Source organism: Pagrus major, chromosome 5, assembly GCF_040436345.1.
Source record: "Pagrus major chromosome 5, Pma_NU_1.0".
Classification (NCBI taxonomy): domain Eukaryota; kingdom Metazoa; phylum Chordata; class Actinopteri; order Spariformes; family Sparidae; genus Pagrus; species Pagrus major.
Window position 1 is genome coordinate 32,404,049 of NC_133219.1, and position 14,818 is coordinate 32,418,866.

Sequence of the window (14,818 nt, forward strand, 5' to 3'; positions counted from 1 at the left end):
AAGAAACAGTCGACTGAAAATACAGTTTTACCACATATTTAGGACTTCTTTGACATTAAAATCTACTAACAGGTCCATGTTGGAACAAAACTGTGGTATCAGAACATTGTATTGAGCAGTGCAGACAGAAAGCCTCCACCTCATTTGTCCCCCTGTTAAAAAGCCACACGCTGGACCGTCAATAGGAGGTGGAAGGTCAGTCAGTAGCAGGCTGAGGGGTCATCAGGTCAGAGGTAGGTCTATGTGTTGTAATTGTGCCGTCCCCTGGGCTGTGTAAAAGGGACTAGACAGCTGTCCTGTCCCATAAAGACACATTAACCCTGCCCTGGCTAAGTGCAAACTGGACGTATTCTCTGCGAACGGCTCTGTAATGGCCTGATGGTCGGATCAAACATAAACACAGATCAGACAGCATCAGCAATGGTGTGATAATATTTGTATTTGAGAAACATATAGATATGAAGCTGTTGGTGAATGGTAATTTGAAGTGCTATATGGCAGCTGGACTTGTTTCAGTTTATCGAAGATGTTTCACCTCTCACCCAAGAGGCTTCTTCAGTTCTAAGAACTGAAGATGCTAGAACTGACGAACAGGTGAGACATCTTCAAGAAACTGAAACAAGTCTGGTTGCATATGATACACTGTAGCACTTGGAATATAGATGTGAAGTTGTTCTGCAACATGCACGTATCACTAAGAGTCCTGTGGCCCCTTTCCTCATGAACAAGACTCTTGTGCATTGTGTCCGTTAAGGGGAGGTGCTCTGTATCTGGTGCAGCTGTTGTATCTCCCCAAGGGCGAGAGGAGGAGGAAAAAGGGACAGAGGAGAGGGTCTCTGCCCTGTACTGTCTTTATCGTGCTGCTGCTGCTGCTGCTCCTCTCTCCTTCTCTGCCCACTTCTCAGGTTTCACAGCCCACACGCCTGAATCACCCATGAAACCCATGTGTGTGCGCGCTTGCATGCACACACACACACGTTTTCATACCCCCAGCAATGATTCATGGTTACCCCCCTCATTTCCCTGGGGAGCATGCGGTGAGTCAGGGTGAGAGGAGAAAAAAGAAGAAAAGGACAGAACATAATAGAGGGGAGTGAAAAGTGAGGAGAACAGAGAGCACAGTCGGGCGGCGTAACGATGAGCAGTCTGGCCTTCAGTGCTTTGAGGAGGCAGCAGGCGCTCTGTGCAGCACAACTTGCTCAACGTGAGCTTCATGATGCACAGTGCTGGTCTTAGTCACCACGGCAACTGTTCTATGGAGCTCAATAGAGGGACAATATTCATCAAGTGGCATTCGTCATTGTTTCAGCAAGAACATGTATCCCTCGCTCTGTGTGCTTTATAATGTTATGAGGAACATCCACCAGTGGAGATGTTTAACTCCATCTCCCGGGAATTACATAATATCAAGATTAAAAAACATAAGTATTGCCAAAAACTAGAAGAGTATGAATTGCTGGAAATCATCATGCTGACAGATATTTTCTTGGAAATGCTAACATAAGAACAAAAGCTTTCTAAAGTACCTCAGACAGAACATTTTCACTCAAGGAGTCTGAATCAGCCTTTTAAAAACTCCCTCAAACTAGTAATTCAGTTTTCTTTTGCAAGAAGCCTTGAGATGTTTTATACTTTGAGTAATCTCTAAAAATCAATTATGTAATCTTAAATTTATGTTGAGGTACCCTCTCATGAAGGGACTGCAACATTCAAAACAGCCCTTCAGAAAAAAGGGTTGTTTTTTTAATCTGATCTTGCACTTGCAATGTTAGCTCGCAAACGGCTAACCTTGCTAACGCCAGCTAGCCAACATTAAGGCAGTACAGTATGCTGTGCGCATACCGTAGAACTCAGCCATGTCTTTTTTCCACAAACTGGCAACTACCAAGACTCTTGATCTAATTCTTTCACAGACATAAACCAAAATAATCATTTTGGACCCACGTTTTGATTCACAATTATAATAATGATTTTAAGGATAATATGAACTTGTATTCTGCACCGCAAGCTCTGTAGATGTATGGTTTTGTTTTTTTAAAGATGACTGTCTACATGAAAATGTTATCAACATGACCTTTAAATAAGTCATCTCAGTGGCAATTGCTTGTTTTTACTCTGACCTATGCAATTATTTTGAAATGTCATTGTTTTCTGCTAGAATTATGAAAGGTCAAGGCGATCTGAGTAGTTCTGGAGTAATAGATTATTACACATACATTATAATCTTGATCTTAAAAGTCACTGCATTTTCTTTTGATACTTTACAATCAAGAGCGGCTACAGACTCTGAAGTATCTTTAGTGCATGATCATGACTACAAGTGGCACATTGTGGTCTGATGAGTAAAAGCAAAGCAAAAGCAGCTGCAGAGTTCAAATCACAATATCTACTCTGTGTGTAACTAAGTGCCGACATTCAGGTCACACAAGCACAAGTCTATGCCGCAGATAGTAGCCGGTTTCTGTATTGCCACTGAGAGATTAGTGGACGGTATCAGAACTACTGTATGAGGAAAATACCCAACTTCTCTGATTCAAACCCACACTGAGTAAGCAGTATTTCTATGACCACACTGTACTGATAGGCGAACACCGAAGCACCTTGTCAGAAGAGCAGCTGACCTTTTGATTTCTCTGATATGAGTTGGAGAGAGGCTCTTCACATTTCTTTCTCTTCTTCTGTCCTTCTCACATGTTACAGTTATTACTAAAGGGTCTGTCCATTTATGAGAGAAACTACTACAGCTTCTGGCTGAGGGGGTCCTAATTGGTGCATTTACAAGCTGTCAAGTGTGACCTTTTCAGACAGAGGAGCGGGGTGAGTCAGAGTGCGTAAAGTGCAGCATCTTGAAACATGCCCAGACCACATGGTGTAGGGTTGAGAGGGAGAGGGAGAGAACCTCACAGCAGTTAGGCATATGACTCACGGCTCTTTCTCTCTGGGATGCTTTCAGCGTGAGGTGGGTGTGTGTATGTGGGATTGTCGGCGTGCGTGGTAGCATGTGGTGAGCCGCGCGGTGGGAGGCTCCGCACCATGTCACTTATTTTCATGCATAAACAACCTGAACAAACTACTTTGGCCTCAGATAAAATGCATAGCATTGTCAGACATTACGCTTGTTTTATCGTGTTAAATGAATACCAACAAATGGCTGTGGAAGTTTCCAATTGGTAATGACATATATGTAGGACTGAAGGCATGTTTTACAGAAATGACAACAGCCTGGCTGCGGTGCCCATGATGTCTTGTTGTGAAGAGCAAAGTGGAGTTTCCTCCAGTAGAGGAATCCCCCCGTGCTGCGACCTGGTTTCTATCTTTCTCACACATCTCACACACACACACCCACACATACAGTACTGCTTACAGTGCAGGTGTTTAGACTCACTGTACGTGTTGTATTATTTAATTTATTTAGGTTGCATGTATTGTCATATTATTTGTATTTAATTGCATCTTTCTTCTCTTCTGTTTACGTTCGAGCAGTCTAATATTGGTGATGTAATGGCAGTTGTAAAGATGCTATGTGTATCACTCACTTTCTGATCATGACAATTAAAGAGACAGTCACCGTAAAATAAAAACAAACAAACATATTTTTCCTCTTGTAGTACTGCTGTTTATCCATCTAGATTAAGGGTCGCCCCTGATCTAGTGCCCGGTCGCCCACAGTGAGCAAGAGTCGCCTGCAGGGCACCTTAAACCCTAGACTCTCTCCTAATACATGTAACCTATTAAACGTGTACCACTGTTTCCCACACATATACTTTTCTTGGGTGGGCCGAAGTATATTTGCAGACCCATTTTTAGCCATTTGTACTCAATGTCAAAACGTTGGTGACCCCTGATGTGGATTGTTTTGGTGTGGGTTGTCTAGTTTTAGAGATATCGTCCTGGGAGACGTCTGCCTTCTCGCAAATATAATGGAACTGGATGGCACTTGACTTTGCCGCGCTCAAAACGTCAGAAAAATACATTTGAAAAACAGCAATGTCTCTTTCCAGAAATCATGACCTGGTTATTCAAGATGAACCACAGACCTTGTGATGAACTGTTTAATCTAGGACATATTTTCTCCACCTAACCACACCGGCTCATGGACGAGAGGCACGTGCTCGTGACAGCGCAGGATGTAAACGTCCTCCTCCGCTGAGCTGTAGTGTCAGTTAGCTTAGTTGGCTAGCCTCTTGTAAATCAGTAGATGCACGCTTCCTTTTGCACGATGATACAGAAATAAACTAGCAGAGAACTTGTCTATTGCCAGTTTAAAAGTGCTGAGTGCTGTTTAGTTCCATTATATTCAAGAGTAAGCCGACAAATCTCTGGTATATATCTCCAAAATTAAACAACTCACTCCAAAACAACCTAGTGGGATTAAATGCATTACAAGTAAGAGAAAAATATGCATGTTTGATTTAGGGCTGAATTGTCCCTTTAAATCAAATAATTTTGTGTTAACCTTTTGATGAAAGTTACATGTTTTCATGTTTTGCAAAGTAAATGCCAACCCTACCCAAAACCTCTATCTTTTATCTATAGAACTCCATGACATATTGGTGTCTGCGTCGTGGCAGAGGGCCAAAAAGACATAGGTCATCATTGGCTTGACCTCTCTAATGGAGTATGATGACCTCTGACCTGTCTGCTCACACCAGTCGTGGCTCTTATTGACTCAGATTGAGAGTCAGCTCTCACTTGGTCACGTCAACCCTGAAGAAAGAGTGAACACTGGCCCTGGATCAGCATAATGCGACCGTGTTAGCCTCTTGCCCCTGCAGTTAGTGTGACTGCACGGGTGGAGGAAGTGAGTGTGATCTCTGATGATGATTATCTGACTGACAGGAAACCCTTTTGTCTCCGGGGGGTTATCTCACTGCCTGCAGAGGAGATGACGTGAGCACTGGAGGACAGAAGGGCCATTTCATTGGCAGTGTGTATAAGTGTTGCTGGTTTCCTGCAGATACACCCACAACCATATAAAGACTACTCCAAAGTAAGCATTAATCCTGCAGGTCAAACTGAAATTTTATTAACCTAAAACGGTATGCATCATGAGACAGGAAGCGGGAGTCTTTGTGTCAGACAGCCCCTCATCTCTCTGGCTGTCTGCCTCTTCCCTCTTCCCTCCAGCACACTTTCTGCTTTTTTACTCCCACTCCTTTGTCTCTCTCCGATGCCTCTCGGCCCTCATTGTCCCGCTGCTCTTGTTGTTTTATGCAGCACTTGGTTCCAGACATAAAATTTCACAGGAATTATGAGTAATGGGACCCCACAGTGTATAGAGAAGCCTCCACCACGGTGGTCTAGCACATGCTCCAGTTCAGTGTATTCTCTGTTTACCTCTTACGTGAGCTGAGTTTAGAAAGCAAAAGACAGTGCCAAGGTAAATATTCTGTAAATATGCAGAAGTATCTGTCTCTGTCTGACATAAGATGACATGATATTTATTAGTACATATGCTTAAATTGTAATTTATACATGACCTGAGTTTGTATTATTGTGTCTTGTATGTAAATATGCCAAGCATGTTGCTGCACCGACTTACAAGACGCAACAAAACCAGATCTGGAATGCAGCACAATAATATTCAAATACTTCAAAAGGTCCATAAAAGGAATGCAGACAATACCACTAACGTGAGTCACATAATTGTTCATGAAAGCACACGTAATGTACTATTAAGGGGTTCAGTTTTCTGCTCTTTCGGTGTGTTTTATAGGTTCTTGTGCATGAAGAAGATCTTGAAAGTTAAAAAGGTCAAAGGCGAAGCTCCTCTCTCCCACAGAAAACAGAGCTCCTGAAATGCCTCATCAACTGATTAACAGTAAAGCATGTAAACCTGTTCTAAAAGTAATCCAAATTAAAGTCATGAACCTGAAAATGAGCATAATATGTGTCCTTTAATATTCCATCTTGCCTTGTTTACCATGTGTTTCAGACAGTTTGCTGCAACATAGAACCGTTTCAATATTTCAAGAAAGATTGTCTCATCATGGTATGTCCAATACAATACAGAGGAAAAGCTGACCTCACAGCTTACACGATCTGTTTCCCTCCTGAGTGTTTTGGAATCTGCAAACCTCTATAGCTAGAGGCAGAATAATTCATTGCACAACCGCTTATCTTTGATAAGCATGATAAGAATTAGCTCTATCTGTATAGTGTATTCCAGTGGAACTCTTTCACCTCTAAGATGACATCAATTTTACCCCCATTTCAAAAGATTTTGCTCCAGTGTCATCCATCTGATAAGATTTTTGCTTTTACATGTTTTAACACAGAAAGTGTAATGGATTATATTAATTATAGTGACACTAAATTATTCCCTTTTGGCTGTGGACCCCCTGGAACCTTCCAAAGGCCCCCTGGTGGTCGCGGGACCCCATGTTGAGAACCACTGGTATACTCATCCAAGACTGCCAAGAGATTTCAAATGTGCATTCAGTATTATCTTGTAAGATCAAACACATCTTGATATTTGAGGGATATGTTTAAAGTCAAACAAGCTAAAACCTGCTGTATTAAAAGGGACTTCACCTTGTTCAAACATCTGCTGTGATGTGACTCAACAAACACACGGTAGAACTTGTTTGTGTGCAGGTGTTTTTCTGAGGAAGGTTTTCTGTGGTCCTGACCAGAGGGGCACCTTTTGTGTGTGTGTGTGTGTTTGTGTGTGGGAGGAGAGAGGTTTGTCTGGGTCTGTTTGTCTGGTGGTTTTATACCAAAACGTAGGATTCCAGCTTTACAGTACTCTCCCCCGGCAGAGGGGTCTGTCACTCCCCACACGAGGTTGCAGGTGGCCCTGGTGTCGACCACAGACATCCAGCACCCACGCAGAGTCAGCACTAGACAACACAACGTCTTTTGAGCAGCGGCAGGGTGGGCTCATGTTCAGAGAGTTCATCCTTCAGCTGGAGGCATGGTTCGTGCATCTGTTCTGCTGAAATGCACTTTGAATCCTTGAAGGTGTTGTTCTGCTGCTGACCCTCACCTCTGACCTTGATGAGATGTGCAAAGAAAGTTTCAGCACTGACGATCAATAAAGTATCACATTATATTCAAACCGTGTCCTCAGCTTCACCCTCTTGTAATCTCTTTGTCACACAGGGGCGAGAGAGGACTCCTCTCTCCCTGTCTGACACACACGCCTGCCGTCTCAGTCTCAGTCTCAGCTGCTCCTTTAAGCTAATGAAATGGAGTTTTAAGTCTGTAAGAGGGGATCTGCTGACTTTGAAGAGATGCTCCGTTTTAACCACAATGCTGCGGCAGGTGGAAAGGCCCGCTAATCCCATTAATACAAGTTCCTCATCTAATCATCTAAGACAGAAGGTGATAGTGGGACAAAAAAGGAGCAGGAGCCAGAAAAACTGGCGCCTTTGTGTGGGGGCGCATGCTGTTATAACATACCTAGAGCTTTAGAAACGAGATGATAGCATCAATCTTTAAATGACAATGAGTGTGTCCTTTTGCACTCCATCTTGTGTCCTCAGAAAGAATGTTTTGCAGCTCTACTCACTGCACCAGAAAGCTTTGAACATGTGCTGCTGAAAGCATGACTTATGTAACATTCCAATCAAAAATAACGGAAACACTCGATTGAATAAATGCTCTTTAATTTTCTGCACAGTTCTCTCTTGCTTCACAATGCATTCCAGAGTTTCCCTGAGTTCACAGGCTGCAGCTGTAAACAACACCGGGTTGTGTAAGGTCTCACATTACCCTGCGAGAGCACAAGCCCTTAAAATAAAGCATTAGCCGTGCGGACAGCTGAGGGCACTTCATCGCTGCTGCAGCTCAGATCTGCAGACTGCATTTTCCCCGTCACTGTTTTTCTCCATGTTGTTTGCGTGTGTGGGCATTCGACATGAAACGCTCCTTCTTGTGCTTTGGACTTTGCATGTTTAATCTGCAGCTGAGCTCTGCGCTGTATGTCTGCCATGTGGTCACATGTCTGCATGCATTCTTTTTTTCAACACTCAATTTAGAACAAAGCAGCCTAATTCTATGCTTTCCAGCAGGTCTCTCTTTACTCTGAAAAATATCCATGTTTACCAGTGCACTGGCGGTAAAGTGTTTACATCTGCGTGTGCCCGTGCTGTCCTGTGTCTGTGTTTTTGCTTTGTCTGGTTTGATTTTAAGGGAACTGGGCGATGTTCAGGTGTCTGGCGCGTGGAAACCTACTGCTGTAACTGACGATTCATGCTTCTCACACACACCCGCAAACAGACTGTTCACAAGTGTACATACACACATACAGGGACACAGAAACACACCCCCTCAGACAGATGGTTCACATACACCCACTACTGAATTTCCATTCACATGGCACACCCCTGCTCTCCCAGACAGACTGGACGTATATTCATGTTGTCACTGCAGACTCGAAAAGGTTTCGCTGTGACAGGCAGGGGTGGCTAGTATCACAAATTGAAGGGTGTTATCCAAAATTATAACCTTTCTGTGTCAGTCAATGCTTCAAAAATGAGTATGTTTCTTATTCCCACCAACTTCAAGTCTTTACTTTCTCTACTTTCTGTCTGAATCTGAAACTGATCTCCACCCTGCAGGGCCCGTGAGTCAAAGACAGACAGACACTCATAGGAGTATCTGCGAATGACACGACCATCGCTTCTAATCATTGTTGAAGCACAAAACCGAACCCTTTAAAATGGGAAGAGAGGCAGACAGACAGTCATACAGTTAAATAGGTGTTAACTGTCGCATCCAAAGCCTGTTATTTGCCAAACTGCTGACAATTACAGCTCTGGGTTACAGCACCTGCAGTCATAACTTGCAGTTTCTATTAGCATCTACAAATGACATGATAGTGTGATCCGACTGGCTATGAAAATTGCATGATTTGACATTAGCTGGCCGCCGGCTGACCCTGAATCTCATGGAAGTCTTGCAGGATGACTTCTGCTGCATAACCACAATCACATGAGATTATTCCAAGACCAGCACGGAGTCGATTAGGCTCCGACAGGTTTAGACTGGCGCTGGATTTAGAAACACTGATAGCCAGAGATGGAAACCACGAGATGAGGTTTGCTAGAAATAGAAGGAATAGTCTCTTAAAAAAGGAACGGAGGCTCCAAAAATAAACCCTTCCAGCCTCAGGTCAGTTTTAAGCTGCCAGGAAAAGTACACAGGGAACAACACAGAGACATCTTAGGGGATATTTACTGCGCTGTCATCCACTTAAAGTAGCACATATTCCGTCTCTGGCTGCCCCACATTCGCGCTCTCTTGGCTGTCCTCAGCGGTACAGACAGTTAATCCACTGCATTCAGGTGAGAGGTAGCTCATGTAGGATCTGGTTCTTTCTGGTCAGTTCTGAGCAAGATTTAATCTTAACCTGTTACTGCAAAAAGAATGGAGGTGTCGCTGGGTGCATGTACGTGTGTGTTGGAGCATGTGTTAGCGTGGGTGTGCTCGGAGACCTGGATCACAGTAATCATGCATTTAGGTTACAAAGAGCATCTTTAATACATAAGATGTCTTGACTCAAAATGTTTTTATGTATATGCAATTGTGTGCACATAAGTCATGCACTCACAGTACATGCACGCTATACTCAGCGCTCAGACCTTATGGCCTCCTTATGTGCTTCAATTTTGGCTTTGATTTGCTCAATTTGTGTGTGAAATGAAGAAATTAAGAGAGTTTGAGTACATTCTCCGTCTGAGACTGCATTTTTAAGCCCCTTCTGAGTGAACTGTGCTGCAGTTTGTTGGTACTGAGAAGGTAATCTGGAAACAACCCCATGCTGCATGGATTAACAAGTTTAAAGGACAAATGAGAGACATCAGATGCTTGTGGTTAAAGGCCTAACTGTTCTTGTGGAGTGCAGCAGGACTGCAGTCATGTGTGCTATTTAAATTGACTGGAATTCGTTGTGTATCACCAGAGACACCGCTAACTGTAGTTGCTACAACTAGTTAGCTCAGGGGGCCGTGCAGTTAGTAGTCTAGCACAAGGGCTTCGGTAGGGGCTAGCTGGTTAGCATGCTAACTTCAGTAGATATCTCTGCAACTAGATACACAGACGTCTTTGACACGTCAAAACTATTATTGTTATTCTGAAATTAAAAATTTTAGTAGATTTTTTTAAGTTTTAAAAAGAGAATGGTATTTTTTATATGATTAAAACCAAAAAGAAAGCCCTGTGCTCGTCTTGTGCAGCATTATTGATCAAACTGATGTAAAACATTGATCTTCAGACCGCTCTGTCACTTCCTCTCACTGTCTCTATCTCCCTGTTTCCTTTTATTCTCTCTGTTCGTCCGCTCCCTCTCTCTCCCTCTCTCATATACATGTGTATTGTTCACCTCCAGTCAGGCGTATGAGACGGCTGTTTGGAGTGTCTCTGTTGTATCCTGCTGTTAATCCACTTCCACTCTGAAACACTTCCTTTTCCCTTCCCAGATACACTCACTGACATGCACACACAAACTGATGCTAACGCACAGAACATGCGCAACGATCATGCACACACACACACCCACATACGCCCTGCAGACCTGAGCCAGTTATTCAAACCTCCTACACAGCCTGAATGTGTTTGCATGTAGGTTTATGTGCGTATGCGTTGGCGCTTTCATGGTTGTTTAATCTCCTGAGTGTGATATTTTCTCCTCCATCTTGCCCCCTACATTTTCACCCGACACTTGATGACTAATAGCTTTACTTGTGTTTCAAGTATCAATTTAAAATTTGCTCTCCCAGTGGTTTCGATCCACAGGTTGGTAGAAAAAGCTACAAGGTGCTAAACACTGACTCACACACCTCTCGCTCTCATCTTTCACACTCCGGATGTGTACAAATGCAAAGCATTGCTCTATTTTTTTATTCGAATCCTTCAGCTTCTTCTGTCGCGCCGGTCTATTTTGGGTGACACACATGCACACCTTTGTGTCCACAGATGTAGGTCAAATCATGTGCTTGTATCGAATCTACAAACATGGAACCAGGTCAGTCGAACAGTTATGTGCTTCACCTACATCTCTTTTGTGTTAACGGTGGGAAAATGGAGAAAAGGTGAACAAAGCCGCCCTGTGAAGTCTGGGTCACAATATTTTAGTCTTGCTCTTTTAGTCGTGTCAAAACAAAAACGTGTTAGCATATTGGATGTCAGGTGGATAGGCAACTGTATTTTTCCACTCTCGCTTTACCGGTCCGCAATTCTGCAGCAGGATTTTCCGAATTGACATCTTGCACAGTCTTCTCTCCCCGATATATTGACATGCCAGTAAAGCAAGATCACAGTCAAAGTACAATCCAGCTCTTAAAACCATGCAATGAGAACTTTCTCATACATGTATTGCATTTTAAAGGAGACCTATTATGCTTTTGCGTTTTTTTTCCCTTTCCTCTAGTGTGTTGTAAAGGTTCTTGTGCATGTAAAAGGTCTTGGAAGTTAAAAAAAAGCCAAAGTCCGCACCAACTCTCCTTTCTCCCACAGAAAACACTGCTCCTGAAACGCCCCATTAGAAGTCCCTTCCTTAATTCTGTGACTTTGTGACATCACACTACAACACCATGTCAAATATTTGCATAATTTATGCCTAGCGGCTAGTTCGGCATGTAAGAATTGATTTAGCACAGTTGCTCTGTTGTTGGTAGTGGTGCTGGCGCAGTCGTGTGCAAGCTGACCAATCAGAGCAGGGTATCCAGTAGGGAGGACCTTAAAGAGACAGGAGCTGAACCAGAGCGTTTCAGACATGGGGGAATACGGTGCTGCAGCACTGGACAGTATGAGAAAAGTGTTTTTTAAGCATTAAAGTATGTAAACCATTTCTAGAAGTAACCCAAAATAAAATAACTAAAACTGAAAACGAGCTTTAAATTTCTCCTTTAAAGACTGGCACTAACTGGTGGTGAAACTTCTGAAGAAACTTGCATTGTTACTTTTGACGCACAAGCGTCTCCTCTCCTGCAATTACTCCCCCAGACTTGACTGTACATAATAAAAAGTTCTTAGTCAATTAGCAAACTTAAAAGAGGGTTTAAGACAGCAGCCTCAGCAGCAGGGTAATCAAGGCCAGAGAGGACAGCTCCTGTTTCAAGCCAGCTCTGATTCTACCATTTACAAAGCACTGGCAAAGTAGAATACTTAGATTTCTCTGCCTGCCCTATAATACAGAGACACTGTAATTAGAGAGAAGAGGGGCTTTTAGATGCTGAATTGTCTTTTGAGGTAGTTCAAAGGCAAGCCACGACAGCTGCACTGAGCACTGGAGGCACTGGGATATGAGCCCGAATGTGCAGTTGTTGTTTGTTTGTGTGATAGATTGTATTTAAGTTGATGTTTGCAGTGGTGCATGATGGGTTGTGCTACTTTTGGGACAATATGTCTAAACAAAAAAATAAAAGACTGCAAGTTCTATTTTATTGCACTGCTTTCTTTTCCTGTATGAGAATTGGATGTGCTGAACCCTGAACGTTATTTATACACGAGCTAACCACATATGCTATTCACAATAAAAATAGGCATTCATCTATTAACATTGTACAGTCAGGCAGGTAAATGCTGAATGTGCAAAGGCAGTCAGACTCGAAATAATTTACCATAAACATGACTGAACTCAGCAAATAAAGTTTCCTGTTGACATGCAACTTGAACCTTTAACAAATCGCTGAATAAGCCTATTGCATGAGTCCGTTCGAGCTCTTTCCATTGGACGTAAACCACCTCGCACTACGGCATCAGGAAAGTTGTACATGTAACCGATGTAACTGAAAAGAAAAGAAAAGATGTTTTAGATGATGAAGTGCATATTTATTGTTCATGTTCCCTGCTCCCTCCTCTGAGGAAACATTCCAGCTACTTCAAGGTTTGATCTGAAGTGTCTGGTACGTTAATGGAGGCATGCAGTACAGTATAATGCAACTACTTGAAGGAAGCCATACGGTAAATCACATGGTTTTAATTTTCCCCATGTATAGACCCTCTGCATACACAAGATGTTTCGGAAGTCCCCACATAAAAAGGATGTAGGCTTTTACACCAGAATTACATCTTTGACTAGACTTCATTGCCAACGAGGTCATGCACACATGTATGTTTGTCTCTCCCAACCATTACGTTTATTGTCTCTACACGTGCAGAAGAAACATGTGTACACCTACTCATCAGACGGCTCAGATCTACAGGCTCGGCCTTAGTTTCTCCTCTCTTACCTCCTGAAAAAAAAAAAAAAGCTAGCGATATGTGTCATTGTGAAAGCTGTGCTCCTCGGAGGGGAAAATCGTGTTGCTACATGAGCAGTTCTGAAAATGCGCTGCTCTCAAAACAGTAGTGTTTTCAAAATCCAGGCTGATCAGCTGTTTCTTTATATAGATCTGCATGCGTTTGATTCTGAGCTCCAGTGTGCTGGGTAACCACAGAAGGGCTGAGAGTGAAATAGCAATTACAGGCAAACAGTGTGGCAATATGATATTTGTGTGGAGCAGGGGGGCTTAGCGTTGTAGAGGGTTACACAAGGCCGTTCCCTCTCACGATATTCGTCGTGGTACAAAATGAGACATAGAGTGGTATGACTCGTCATCAGAGCTATTTGCCTGTGAGTAAGATTCTTGTATACAGCCTGAGGGGTTAGCACTTTCTTTTATGTGCACTAACATTTTGCTTCGAGGGGGTTGGTTCGAGTTCCTGAAGTGACAGTGAAAGTGCGGGTGGGGAAAGTATGTGATGATCAATGGTTAAGTGCATTTACTCAAGTACTGTACTTTAGTGCCATTTTATGGTACTTGCACTTCACTTGAGTATTTTCATTTAATGCCATTTTTATACTTCTACTGCACTTTGCAATTCAGAGGGAAATATCGTACTTTTATCACACTGCAGTAACTTATTATCATTAACCAGATGGTTGTGGTAACTTTCCAGATTGCGATTTTACACCAAAAAAAGCTTGAAATAGTAGTTCGCAATGTTTAAGGCTTGTGGACCATTACAAAACAGCAGTGTTTAGTTGGGGCCCTTTGTCGCATGTCATTTCCACAGATGAAACAATTCCCCTCTAGACTCTATATGTAATTTTAAAGCAGCTGTAAGTATTTTTTTAAATGAAATTAAGTGTTATATAGCTCTTTATTTCAAAAAGAAGTCACTGTTAAGGTGTGTTTGGTCAGTAACCCATGTCTCTCCTCCCCCTGCTCATGCAGCAAAAGAGAAAAGACATTTTCTGGTATCCCTGCCCACTTTATCCAATCAGGACAGAGAACTGAGTCGACAACTTTGCCAACACAAACATCAAACAAGTGCAAGCCAGCAAATGTTACTTATTAGTCCAACGGCAAGAAAGCCAGTGACTGTCTTGCAGTCACTCTATTTTTTATTTCTTTTTCATAGCTCCTCCTCCTCCGTCCATCAGTCCTGTGCTAGCAGTGTGACCCAACACCCCCAAGTGCTCCAAGCTCCCGGTCTGGTCCGGGCAAAGTCTGCTAAATAAGCTAACCCGAGCAGTTAGTGCTTACTTTAGCAACAAATAAAGCTATCAGTCCATCAGGCAACTCCTTAAATCTCAGAGAGTTGAGGCAGAGCAGTCGGAGCACATCAGAGGGAAAAACCAGCAAACATTTTGACATAAAACATGATCCAGTTTCACATATTTGGGTGTTTTGCTATGGAAGTTTATTTTTCATGGCTAGCATGTACAGTGTGTCCTCACTCACTTCACAGCAATAAAAACCTCAAGTGATGACGACTTGTTTTACATTACTGAAGTCATGCTCAAGTCTCAGCATGCAGAATAACTGCTCGAAAGCAGACAACTTATTGCTGGCTTTATGGTGTGGAGTGTTATGTCTATCTATTA